The sequence below is a fragment of the Corvus cornix genome, chromosome 2 (assembly GCF_000738735.6).
Source record: "Corvus cornix cornix isolate S_Up_H32 chromosome 2, ASM73873v5, whole genome shotgun sequence".
In the NCBI taxonomy this organism is placed as follows: domain Eukaryota; kingdom Metazoa; phylum Chordata; class Aves; order Passeriformes; family Corvidae; genus Corvus; species Corvus cornix.
In genome coordinates this window covers 18,816,039-18,829,922 of record NC_046333.1, presented here as the reverse complement: position 1 = coordinate 18,829,922, position 13,884 = coordinate 18,816,039, and the positions used below count along the sequence as shown (strand labels likewise).

At 37.3% G+C, this 13,884-nt stretch overlaps 1 protein-coding gene across 5 annotated transcripts in view; it reads right to left on the bottom strand.

Annotated features, from left to right (window-relative positions):
- Nucleotides 1–13,884, bottom strand: part of NEBL (nebulette) — a 256,082-nt gene that overhangs the window by 106,585 nt on the left and 135,613 nt on the right. For 3 of the 5 annotated variants that reach the window (XM_039548358.1, XM_039548357.1, XM_039548356.1), the window contains one exon: nt 8,153–8,213. The exons of the other annotated variants lie outside the window; for them this stretch is intronic. The gene's annotated coding sequence lies outside the window, so the exon portion shown is untranslated. The remainder of the gene's footprint in view (nt 1–8,152; nt 8,214–13,884) is intronic. 5 annotated transcript variants of the gene reach the window in all.

The following is a 13,884-nucleotide window of genomic DNA, read 5'->3' as shown; positions in this document are numbered from 1 at the left end:
TGCATCTTTATCTTCTGGATAAATCTTTCATAGGGTAAACTTAAATCACATGCCTTCCATACCTCAACTTCTGATTTTGGAAAAGTCTCTTTGCGTCTCTACTCCTAAACTCAATTGGAAAAATACAAAATAAACACATTTTAAGACATTAATGATTGTGGATGGCAAACAAAATAGGGCATTAAAAGAAAGAATGCACAGATACAAAAATCTAGAAAACAAAATATTTCATAACCAGGGGCAGTTCTCAGCTCAGCCGTATACCTTTCTGTCAATAATTTTAGACACAGTATTGCAAGAAATTTAACTGAAATTTAATTTTCAACCATATTTTTATGTATCCTTCCACTGACTTTTTTAAATTTCCAAATTCAACTGCAAGGACAGACTTTTCCTCTCAGGTGAAATGGCTTGTTAAATGATGTGTTTACATGAGGCTATGTATTTTGTGTATAGATGTTAATTCCTTTCAGTATTCTATCTGCTTTAGCTCCATATTTTTTCCAGATACAAAAATGTTTTTGTGGGGAACTGGGAAAAAGGATGTTTATTTTTCCTACAGATAGCTGTAGCCACATGATTTTCTCCATACCACTGTGGCTTCTCTTTCTTTTTTCCAACATCTATTCACCAGCGGTGCTTGGCTGCACAAAGTCCCTACGATCATTTCAAATTTATGGAAGAAACAAACAGAAGAAAAAGCTGGCAGCACAGAACATTCATTCTTCTTCCAAAATTTAAAGCTGAACACATTTGTGAGAATAAGGCACTGTTGGATACTTTCAGTAACATGTTCTTGTTCAGTTAAAAATGTTTTTTACTTAAATCCTACAGCCAGATTTCATTTACTGAGGACTGCTGCCACAGTGTGTGCTTTGCACAGGACGTGGTACGAGAAAGCAGTTCAAGATGTCAGAGTGACTATTATGCTTGCTCTGCCTCTGCCCTCCCATGCTGCCTCCAATCTCCAGATACCCTAAACTATGCTAAGTTCCTCCTGGCCAGAACAAAAGATCCTCAAGCTTCACACTTCCCCTTCCCCAAGTCTGCTCAGTCTGAACACAGCTTATGGCTGTGCCATACCAGCCCATGCTCAGACATTGCTGCAGCTCCACACAATTCAGAGATAGTTTTGATAAGACCATCCACACAGAAAACACAGTGTATCCCATGACACTGCAAATCAGAGCTGATCTGATGCATCACAGCAGGGACATCAGAAGCGTGCCGCCTTCACTAGTGTGGGGCTTCTGTGACAAGGAGATGAAGAGGGTGAAGGGAAAGAATGGTCAGCTCTCACAAAACTATCAAGATGAAGACAACCACAGTGAAAACTGCAAACAACACTTTTCTAGTGTTCCCACGGGCTAACCTTGTGTTTGCTCCTGCATCAACCTCATTCCTTTCCTGCTGCTATTCTCCTTCCATAGGTGCTACATGTACAAGTCTCCTTAAAACTGTGCTGCAGCACACTCCCTCTGGGCATGTGAGAGTTTAAAGACTTCAAGCTTAACAATTTCTTTTTGTATCAATTATTCTCCAGTGCAAAGCCAACCAGGTTAGTTTAATACCACTGTTTTCTGGTCAATGTCCTTTTTCAGATTGGCCCTACCAAACAGATGCTGGCATACAGTAAGACAACTACTCCTACAATGAATGTATGTGGCCATGACCAGAGCAGGCTACCTTACAAAAAAACTGAAGTCATACTTTTCTACATCATAAAACAAAGCCAACACTACTAAGAAAGATATGAAGCAGCCAACATTCATTTTCAAATTAAATCTACAAATGATTGTAAGTACACAAAAAGCAGATGCGTTCGATCTGGAGATCTCAGCTTTACAATCCTCAGGTAAGAGCTCTACTTTAAGCACCAAGAAAAACCCCTTCACAAAAGCAGTGTAAAATGAAAATACACCTCTCCAGAAAATTTACACATTGTATAGAACTTAAAAAGGTCAACTTTCAAATCAGTTTATATAAAATGACACAAAATCAATTATAAGAATTAAAAAACATTCTTCTGGTAAGGAGTCAGAGGAACAATAGGGCCCAAGCAGGAAGTTTATGGCAGATACTTTTGATGGCCCAAGATAAGCCAAGTTTTTTTAGAAGCTGGAATGAACTTCATGATTCAGATTTTTAATTGAAGGTCAGTCCTGGATACACAATCACGGGGTGGAAGGACAAGAGTTGGAAATTGACAATACAACAAATACAGTAGTTAGGTTATTAAAAATATTAAAATATTATACATAAAAACTTCTGAATGTGATTTAGAACTGTATCACCACACATATAGTATTTACTGAGGATGCCAAGACAAACTGAAATTTGACATTTCCTACCTAACCTTACAAGTGTATGTCAGTGTATTCACAGTAACTTTTTCTTTACTATTTTGTATGTAGTTTATTTTCACAAAAGCTAAGAAAGCAGGAATTCCTGTACTGACACTCACATGGCCTCCACCCAGGTTGCAGCATTTAAACCCATCACACAGATCTCTGCCTCCTAAACTAACAAACTAAGAACAGACTTTCATGTCCCCTGCCACACATCTCAGTCTGCCAGTCTTACCAGGCTCAAAATAGCCCCCTGTCAAAGTTAATAGTTATGTTACATCTTTCCCCAAACACTAATGGTTCTTTACAAGATTGGGATAATCTCCTTGTCCAGGTTGTCCTTTCCTCCATTTTCACTGAAAAATAGCTTGTCCCAATTGCGATACTCTTCTTTTTCAACTTTCTTCAGTCCTCTACAGTTTCCCACAGTTTGTTTTCTGTCTCCCTTATACAGGAATCACCTGTAGACTGTTGAGGCATTGATGGTATGGAAGGGAAAAATTCCATATTCCTGTTTAAGATATTTCAGTTTGGTCCAATATGCAGTAGTCCAACATCCAGCAGTAGTCCAACATCCAGCAGAAAATGGGGAGGAAGTTCTGAGGACCTGTTAAATAGCAAATTATAGCCATGCTACATTCCTAAAGCAAATTAGACACAGATCAATAGACAAACACTCATCCATCATATAAATCCTCCTCCTCTCCTACCTAATTTCTTTTCTAACAACAATAGCAAATGCAGCTGAAAAAAATACCTAAGTTATTAAATAAAATAGGTAATTTATTAAAATATAAGCAAAGATATATATATGTTTTCCTTAGCTTTGAAAGAGCTGTTCCAGGACGACAACCGGCATGGACATTTTAAGCTCCACATAGCAAAGGCAGACAAAAGTAAACATTTAGCATAGAAAGTATTTGGCAAACAATGCAACAGACAGTTTCATCAGGTCTAAAAGCAAAACCTGTGCCTCAGAGTTCATCTTTGAACAGTAGCACTACTACTACTACTACTTTGAACAGCAGTATTGGGAAGTACTGCTGAAAAGTTACTGTACTTGGTGGAGAAACTATACAAAGAAAGAAGGGAGAGTTACCAGCAATGGAAACAGATAACTGTAGCAAAACTAGACTGAAAATGAGAAATCACAAACTACCAATTACTTTTGACATGGAAATGGTACACAGCCACCACTACTGAAGGGATATACTGCTTTCATCTGTATCCACAGACTCACAGAATATTCTGAGTTGGAAGGGACCCAAAAGAATCACCAACATCCATCTCCCAGCCTTGCACAGGACCAGTCCCAAGAGTTACATCATGTGCCTGAGAGCATTGTCCAAATGCTTCTTGAACTCTGTCAGGCTTGCTGTTGTGACCACTTCCCTGGGGAGCCTCTTCCAGAGCCCAATCACCCTCTGGGGGAAGAATCCAACCTAAACCTCCCCTGACAGAACCTCAGACCATTCCCTTGGGTCCTGTCACTGTGCACCACAGAGAAGAGATCAGTGCCTGCCCCTCCTCTTCCCCTCACAAGGAAACTGTACACCGCAATGAGGTCTCCCCTCAGTCTCCTCCAGGCTGAACAGACCAAGAGACCTCAGTCACTCTTCACACGGCTTCCCCTCAAGGCCCTTCACCACCTTCACTGCCCTCCTTTGAACTGTAACAGTTTAATATCTTTCTCGTGGTGCCCAAAACTTCACACAATATTCAAGGTGACAGTATTGTTGATTTTAGAAGTGAACTTGCTTATCGTTGTTCTGAACAAACACAGTAAACTAAATTTTATTACTTTACATGCATTCAAACACACAAATAAAATTAGTATTTGTCTTCAGTTCTCACTGAGTTACAGACATGATGACTCAAGTCTGTTCCTATCCAAACCAGTATATCCAATAGTAATACATGTTGTTTAGGATGAACTGTTGCTTCCAATGGAAATGAAATCTTGGCAAGTACTGTGACTTCATTCAAGATTCTTTAGTAAATCACATGAAATCTTGGAGAGAATAAAAGTAAACTCTTTTATCACTGGGTATATTGAAATATAATAGGAAAGAATGACACTGAGATTTAGGGATATTTCATTTATCACACTGTACTCATAAACAGAAAGAACCTCAAAAGGTACCTTTTCTTGTTAACAACATGCCTGTTCTCAATTTAAACCAATAAAATGAAGATTGCATTTCTGGTCACATTTGGTGCTTCCTGGGTACATCCTATTACAATGCACAAATGCAGCATTAGGACAGAAATAGACCAGAGTAACATTAATCTAATTCTAACCCAAGAGCTCTTTTATTTCTTGCTCCAGTTCTTTTTCTCCACTTCCTTTCTGAATCTTTCATTAACTACTCTATTTTTTCTTTCTGTCCATTAAAAAAAAAATAAAGTGTAAAAGTTATGAATCAAGAATGTCACCAGACCACCACAGTATCTGTGGATATGGTTAATCTTCCTACTTTGGCACTCCTGTTTCTCTAATTTTGTTTACATTCTTCTTAATTGATATCATATATCTGGCTGAATTTTAAACTATGCTTCCAGATTTTACTGGAGCATTGATGAGTGGTCCTGATCTGCCATTATGTCTCCACTGTGCTAGATTCTAAGAGCTGCCAAAACTTCCTTCCCCCAAACACCTTATATTCTGAATCCCAGTTTATGTCCATGTTTATCAAATCCTGAACGTCACCACTTTTCTGTTCTCAACTTTGTAATTGTTTTGCACAACTTGGGTTCTGCTAAGAATAAACACGAAAGTGTAATAATTCATTTAAATTCCTGTAGTTTTCCTTGTCACAGGATGCCAACTCCTCTGATGTTGGAACCCTGAGTTCTGAGAATTTCAGCCTTTCAGTGCTGACAGACAGTGATCCTCAGAAGCACACTGCATTTGACCTGAAGCCTTGGGAAAGGCTTCCTAAATTGTGTGATAACACTGAGGTTGTTACTGTGTAATTAAAGTTATATCACTGGGTGGAATATGTAGAGATGTAGAAAATTTGGTTTATGGGATATATGTAACAATATGGAGGATTTGGGGTGTGGATTTGTTCTTCTTCTTTTCTCCTTCCTTCTTTACAAATCTGGGTGTCCTGGTATTGGGTCAAAAAACCCGCAGCGCACATCATGAATAGTTAGTTATTGGATTATAAGTAAAAACAAATTAATTGGCATTCCATAATTGGGTGATTTGGACCTTAAAAGGCCTTGGAAGTTAGAACTCACAGCCATTTTCCACCTTGTTAACTAAGAGGCACATCCCGTGCAGCTGTATTATAGATAAGATATAATAAACATCTAAGACCCAAGATAAACTCCCTGTCTCCCACATTTTAATTTGAACTCTGAGTAAAAAAACTCATGAAACAAAGACAAAGAAAAGAAAGATAAAAAGAGAAAAATAATAACTGAAATTAATATTCTTAGATGTGAACGGCAGCTTCTGTTTCATACAGGGTTTTTTCCTTATCTTGGAAGATCGTGAGTTGTCCAAGATCACAGAAAAGTCCATGGAAGACCGGCAAACATATCTGAGTCCTTGAACATGGGACTGCACATCCTCTTCCCCCATTGTATCTTTTCTGACCAATACTATAAAAATTCAGTTACAGCTGTATTCAGAATATGCCAGAACACAAAGTCCACCTGTATGCCTTCTATTACCTACCATTTTGAGAACCATTTTTAATTTTTTTGTCCTTACTCTGCTATGAATTTGAAACAAAATTTTCCCCACTAACTCTCCTCTTACATTTCTAAACTTTTGTAAAGTCTACGGAAAGGGAAAAAAAAGCAAATAAAAAAACCCAAGGGAACAAAACAACTGTGAGCTGACTGCCTTTTCAGCATTTCATTGGTGTCCTTGAAAAAAAAAAAAAGGCAAAAAGAAGATATTCTTACCATCCTAACATCAGAATAAATCTCATGTCTCTGCTGACATTTTTTGGAAAGTTTTTCCATACAAGCAGGGGCATACGAAACCAATTCCAATTCTTTCCTTCATAATTTTACACTACGTTTTTCCCCCCATTAGGTATACATAAAAAATCCTTCTCCCAACTCAAACAGAGAAATGTCACAAAAGTTAAATTTCAAAATGAAGGGCTATAAACTGCAGGTCTCAAAAGTACTGTTTAATTTCAGAAACAGTCATATCAGCAGTTCTGGAACACCCACAAGCAGGAGGTGCAGTTTATTAATATTCCACAGAGGTGACTATACATAAGTAGCACACATTGCCCAAAAAGGAATCAAGACCTTCCCCTTAATAATGGAACCTGCTTTAACCTTTCTCCAAGAAAAACAAATCTGGACCATATACAATATTCACTACTACACACTGATACCTGAACTCTGTATTGATCACTGTAAATTCTTTAAGTTATAATGCAGGCCTACATTCCCCTCTAGGCATCTCTCTAAGGGAGGAGAGTCACTGGTAATGACATTTTCCATAGAAATGCCAATTGATGCCAAAATGACACTGAGTAAGTGACTACAGGCTGCCAAACTCAACTGAAAGGTCAATACTGCAAAATATGTTCTGCTTCATTCATAATTCAAAAGATTAGAAAAACGTGGTCAACACAAACACTACTGAAAAGGCAATACAAATTATATTTTGGGGGGCTTTATGGTTGAATTGGTATAAATGCACCTCAAAGTAATTGCTTTTCCTTCATTGTGCTGTTAAACAAAGAAGTTTTGAAAAACTTTACAAGAGCAATAGAAACTGCTTTAAATGTAGGCTCAGGTAACAGACATGATAGACATTGTAAACAAGCGTTAATAAAACTAAAGAAATACCTCTGTGAGGGCTGTTCTACTAAGTACTGAAACTTCAGCTGAAAATGGAAATTATATTACTATATTTTCTCAGTCTTCTGTCAATGTACCTAACTGGAGGGAAAAATACAATGACTCCTTAAAACTGGAGAAACATAGTACCAGAAGCATCAGGGTCCTAGACAAAGCATATGGAACTGGAGTTATCACTGAAAGTTTGTATCAGTAACTTAGGAGCTGACTGATTTTTTCACTAGTCCCAGAAAAGACAAGGTTTGATTTTTCACTGTCTTTTTTTTTTTCAGACATAAAACCCATGCCAGCTGCAAAACTAGTTCTCCAAAGACCTCTACACCATCCCCACACCTCTGGATCCACCCCAGTACTTTGTATATCCCATCCACAACATAAGCAACTACAGCCAGGGCTGTGCCAGGTCCACCTTTCTCAGGCTGATTAGGCAAAAAAAAAAAAAGAAAACATACCCCCAACAATAATATTTCTAATTATCCTGAAATAAATTATAAACACATAATATTCAGAGTTGCAGTTAAAATTAAAAAGAAAGCAGTCCTAAAATCATGCATTTTCAGCCAAGAGACCACTGTGATATTTACTTTTAGCCTATGAAAACTCATAAAATTTCATATAGTAATTCCTGCATCACAGTATCTAGCATAAATACACAAATACATTTTTCTGTAATTACATCTGGAATTAAAAAGCCTTAATCTATCTTTATTTTGTTATCTTTTAATAAATTTTGACCTGGCAGTGACACAGGCCATGGCATTTCTAGATAGAATACTAGGGCTGAGGAATTTATATTCATTCTGTCTATTTCAATTACTACAGGGTTTTTCCTTGGGGGAAGAACAAGAGAAATTTACTTCTTGTGGCATGGTCCTCATATTTTCCAGCAATCTCAATCTATTTCCATTCTTTTTCCAGTACTTACTTTGCAAAAAAAAATTTCATGAATAGGAAACTGAACTTACATCTCTAATTCTGCTTGGAATTCTGTGTAACAAGTTTTCACATCCCTAGGGATTTCCATCACTGTCAATAGAGCACAGTAAACATACATATATATTTTTATATAGAAGTGTATGCATCAGCAGAGATCAAATTACCTTTAATTACCACTTAACTGTAATCATATCAATGCGTATGGAGAAAGAGTACAGCCCAAACATCTTAAGACATGTAACTAATTATCTCTGTCTTTAGAAATTGACAAAACATCGTTTTCTCATAGGAATCATAAGACTTTTGTTCTCATACTTTCCAGGGTTTTTTAATGCAGTCTTTACAGCTACAGTCCTGTAATGAGCTCAATGCAGGTCAAGATCTGCCTTTATTCAAAGTACTAAAAACTTCACAGTGCAGGCAAAACCATGCACCCTTATGAATTTCCTGATAGGAGCAGTGCTTAAAACTGTGATCAAAGTTGTACATGATAGGAGATGATAAATACAAATTACCTATCTAATTCAAAGGAAAAAGTACGTCTCTGAGTGTTATTCACTAGAAATTATCTCCATAATTTTGAACAATCCAGAGACTGCCCCATGCATAGAAACAGACCTGATCTAAACCCCATATAAGACTCATATTCTACTTACTTAAATAACTAACAGGCTTTACATGATTCACAAAACAATGACTTGCATTCTGCAACAGCTATGCACAAAACAGCCTGAGTGCCAACGAGCAGAGACTTTAGAGGCATCCTCTGACTGTGCAGAAAATAAAAGCGTGATGCCCATTTCTGATCCCAGCTCACAAGAAACAAATTGCTACCATGTGAAATTTAACTAATGTTTAATTATCTTTATGAGACAATGTTTTACATTATGGACAAAATGCAATGGATGTCTCAACGTTCACCACTGATTCTAAAAAAAACATTGTCTTTATTGCTTTCAAAGGGAAAATTTATATCCCTATGAGCAATTAAATTAGTAACAGAGGGTCAACACTGGCATCTATTGTCATTACAACAGTCATAAGCACAATAAGCATCTCAGCAGACTCTTAAACCACTTCCTCTCTCTTCTTGGAGCATATTTTCATTGCACAAACTCAATACTTATGCATCAATTTATTTTGAATGTTAATCTTTTGAAAATCAGAGCTAGTACTACAAAAACTGCATTTGATGAAAAAGTAATTTGCATGAAAAATGCCAAAAGGCATATATGAAATGGTATTTTATACACCAAAACAAAACTACAAAGTCTCGTCAAATGAATTGTATCCATTATCTATATAAAACCAGACTATAATAAGACAGTCTTTCTCTGTAGCAAAAGGCATTTAAATTGCAGCATAACTTTCATTTAACAAGTTTAATACAGTTTCAATATTATCTCATATATTGGCTTTGAACCGACCAATTGAACACTAAAATTCTTCTCATTTTTATTTTTTATTATAACTGGCACCAAAACCAAGTGCAAAAAGGGACTATGCTAATACATAATTTGTCTTTGGCAAACTTTTTCTTACCAATTAAAATATGGAAAAATATTTGGCCCCTACGTCTGTTCTCTTATATCGCCTTTATTTTCACCATTCATGACCAGGGGAAAAAAAGATGGATACTTTTGCCTGAGTTTTACCTTTTTCTTATAACTTCAGTTTTAAAAACCGAGGTACAAAAAAATGGAAGTGGTTTCTGCAAGCACAATGGAGAATTGTATCCATTCCAATACAAGTGATAAAGGCATGTGACTGATGTGACACAAGGTAACATTTTAACATCCTTCTTAACTTTTCTAGCAACTTTTCGTCATTAAGCAATCCAAAAATATTTTTCTTTTTTTTTTTCTGAATATAACAAACTAGGAATGGTTTTGAAAATGCACTTACACCTTTAAAGCCCTTTGAAAGCCTTAATGACTTTGCTACAAAGGAGAATTTTCTCCTGAGTGCCCTACCTCTCTTCTCCCATATCCCAGTCTCCATTGTCCAAAGATTTCCATCCTCAAACACCTGTACAGCTCTATATGCCCTGCAGCCATGAGAAGCAGTTTCACTGATGTGCTGATCATATCCCCTTACAAAGCAGGGGCTTGGATGCCATAAAGCTCTTTGATGTTGCAGAAATGTCCAAAACTGAAAGTCTGTTACTTCAAAGTGCTCTTGGTGTACTGGAAAACTCCAGCTTCATGCTGGGGGCAGATTTTTACCTACATGAAAAGGCAGAAGAAAGGCCACTAGGAAATTCTTACAAGTTCACAGCCCTTATAAGCAGGATCCACTGTTAGCCTATATATAGACCTATATATAGAGAGCTATAGAGGACCAGACCATATTTCAGCAGAATTTGATGAATACCCTATGTGAGGAGACATATTTCTTTCTTTCAGCATTAATTCTGTGCACAGTGATGCATCAAACCTTTGGCACAGCTTGAATCAAAATTCTCAAGGCACTAACTTAAAACAGTTTCTTAGGACAGAGGAATCAAGGATGAACATTAAGGATGGAGCAGCACTAAACTATCTGATATGCCTCTTGGGCAGCATCTTACAGAAAGGGACTAGATCATCTTCTTCAGCCTTACCTTTGTGAAATTGTCTCCAGATACAGAGAAGTTGTATTAGTTTAAACCAAATTAAAAGCTAATTTAATTAGATCAGCTAAACATTTTGCAGGGGGATCTTAAATAACTTTCAGCACTATAAGTACTTTTGCTACCCATCTCCTTTAACTTCCTACTTCCTCATAGCCACTAAACATATGAGTCAAGATTCACAATTCTCTTAAATCAATTCAGAATTTCATTGTCACTTAAAAGATAATCCTGTCCTCTCCCAGTCTTCCTACACAACTGCCAAGCGTTAACTTCCCACACAGATGGGTGGGAACATCCCTAGCACTGCCACAGCAGACAGCAGTAGCACCTCTTTAAACACCAATATAATGTTGGACAGTTTAAAGATAAGATGCTCTAGGGACGTTGGGGATGCTCTAAGAAAACAATTGCAATCCTTCCTATTTACATAAAGATCATGTCCTGGTTTCAGCTGGGATTGTTAGTTTTCTTCTTAGTAGTGGTACAGTGCTGTGTTTTGGATTCAGCGTGAGAACAATGTTGCTAACATACTGATGTTTTGGTTCTTGCTAAGTAGTGGCACCCTAAGTCAAGGATTTTTCAGCATCTCATGCCCTGGCAGCAAGGAGGCATGCAAAAAGCTGGGGGGGAGTGCAGCTGGGACAGCTAACCCAAACTGGCCAAAGGGGTATTCTACACCATAGAACATTGTGTTCAGTGTAAAAACTGAGAGAAATTGGCTGGGAGGGAGTCATTGCTGGTCAGCTGGGTATCAGTCAGCAGGTGGTAAGCAATTATATTGGGCATTACTAATTTTTCTTGGGGTTTATTTCTCTCTTTTTTTTTAATTTCCTTTTGATTATTATTGCTGCTCTTGTTGTTGTTATGTTGTTGTTGCTGTTGCTTCGTTGTTGTTGCTGCTGCTACTATTACTATTATCTTTGCTGGGTTTATTGTTATTATTTACTTTGTTTTAATTACTAAACTGTTCTTACCTCAACCCCTAAGTTTTACTCTTTTCCTGATTCTGATTTTCCCTCCTATCCCATTGGTGAGGGCTGCAGGGAGTGAGTGGCTACGTGGTAGTGAGTCACCATGGAGTTAAACAGAGTGATAAAAAGGAAAGAAAAGTTTGGCTTCCTATATGCAAGCCACCATGGGCACATGGAGAAGACATACATAAAAGCTTTGAAAGATGTCAAGAAAACCCAACAAAATCACCACAGAAATGAGATGGAATACCATGATGATGCAATTCTAGCCTTCAGCAATTGTATGCCTCTCTTTCTCATACAGATGTTTGCTTCGTTTGCAGCTTCCTTGCATCTCTCTGCATTTTGTACTCCAAAGCCCTTCATTGAATTCAAGTACACTAAAAAATTTCAGTCTCAGGATAGTAAACAGTTTGGCACAGAATGAGAAGATACAGCCATGCTGCAGAAGTGAAAAGGTCTCAAGTGCTTTCAAATACCTGTGGGAGAGAACACGTCCAGGTCCCACACCCAATCAGCCTGATGCTGAAAGGATCAAGACACAACAGGACTGCATTTTAAAAAGTGTTCTCTATAGTCACTAAAAGCACTGATCCAGGCCATGTCTCCTCTAAATAAAAAATTAACTGCATTCAACTATCTTTAGGAAGATACAGTTTATTTAAATCCACAGCCAGGAGACCTTGTCATGTTTCTGTCAGGACTGCTGTCAAGTCCCAGCTTTATTGACGTATTTTTCTTTTGCAAATATCTCTATGCAGTACTAAAACCATTGCTTTCTCACAGATGAATGAATAGCTGTCACTCCATCAGCTTAACATTATTTTACAATCCCCACGATCATTTCTGTTGTCCTCCATTGAAATCTACTCAGCTGTTTCAAATCCACCTTGCCATAGGAACACCATACTCTGGTATCAGCCTTGATTCTGTACAACCTCTGCTGAGAGCATCATGCTCCTTCTACCCAGCGGTGTCCTCACTGAACCTCCAAGGGTATCACCTTGTCTGCCCCAGTGCTACAGTGACAGAAACAAGTAACTAGAACAACTCCTACATTTTTCTGGCTTTCAAATCCAACTCTCATCCTGTGATAAGTATCATTTCACTTTCAGGTTCACAAACCGATTATTTTACATCTGACTATTAATAAGAAGTATTTTTGGACTTTGGCCATTTAACCCAGAATCTGAAATCACTCCATACTGGTATTTGTTCAAAGGTCACCAAGTTTCCTTTTCCCTCTGGGATTATTTAACTTTGTATCTATAATTAATTTCCCAGCAAACATCTTGTCCACTAGAGCACCTATAAAATTAGTTCAAGTCTTTAACCACGGACTAGCTGCTGGGAAAACTACTAAAAGCATCCCCATTTGAGATTCCCCTTAGATAACAACTACATCTTGAAATCTGCCAGTTAGCCATCTGCCATATGCCTCACTGATCACAGACAACAAATGCTCCTTAAACAGTACTGTGGTCCAGCTTCAGGTATCTCAAGGAATTGGGATGGACACATCTTTCTGCTTCATTCCAAAAATACTGTAACTTTTTATATGCTGCTGTAACTTCAGAAAACCTAAATTCCAAATGTGAAATAAGACCTTTCTTACATCAAATACAAATTCAACATGTAAAACACTGAAAAATTGGAAAGGACTGGATTAGAAACCACATTCCATTGACTTGAAATAAGATTATGTTGGCAGAACTTATCTCAGTTATAGCTAAAAACTACATTTTATAATGATCCTTTATTTTAAAGGTGGTATTATTTTTACTTCTGTTAGCCGTTTATAATGGACTCTTTCACCTTTTTGTATCCTTTGTATTTAGCCATTAACTTATATTCAGCATCAATTTCTTTCCATCTATTATAGAAATGTTTTAAATTTTGTATTTTATAAAAATTTTTTATAAAAATTTTTATCACTGCTTCTATATAAAGACAGAATTTAAGAGCCTCTATTACTGGCTTAGACCAAGGGTCCATCCGGCCTAGTGTTCTTTATCCAAGAGTGGCCATGAGCACTAGCTGGAAGCAGTATGGACAGGGTAAACATATATGATACTTCCCCTACATACACATTCCTTGACTCCCATTGTTTTCAGTCTGGTGTATTTCCTGAACCTGGCGTGGGTTTTTCTTATTCTGCAGCAGATTTTTCTTCTCA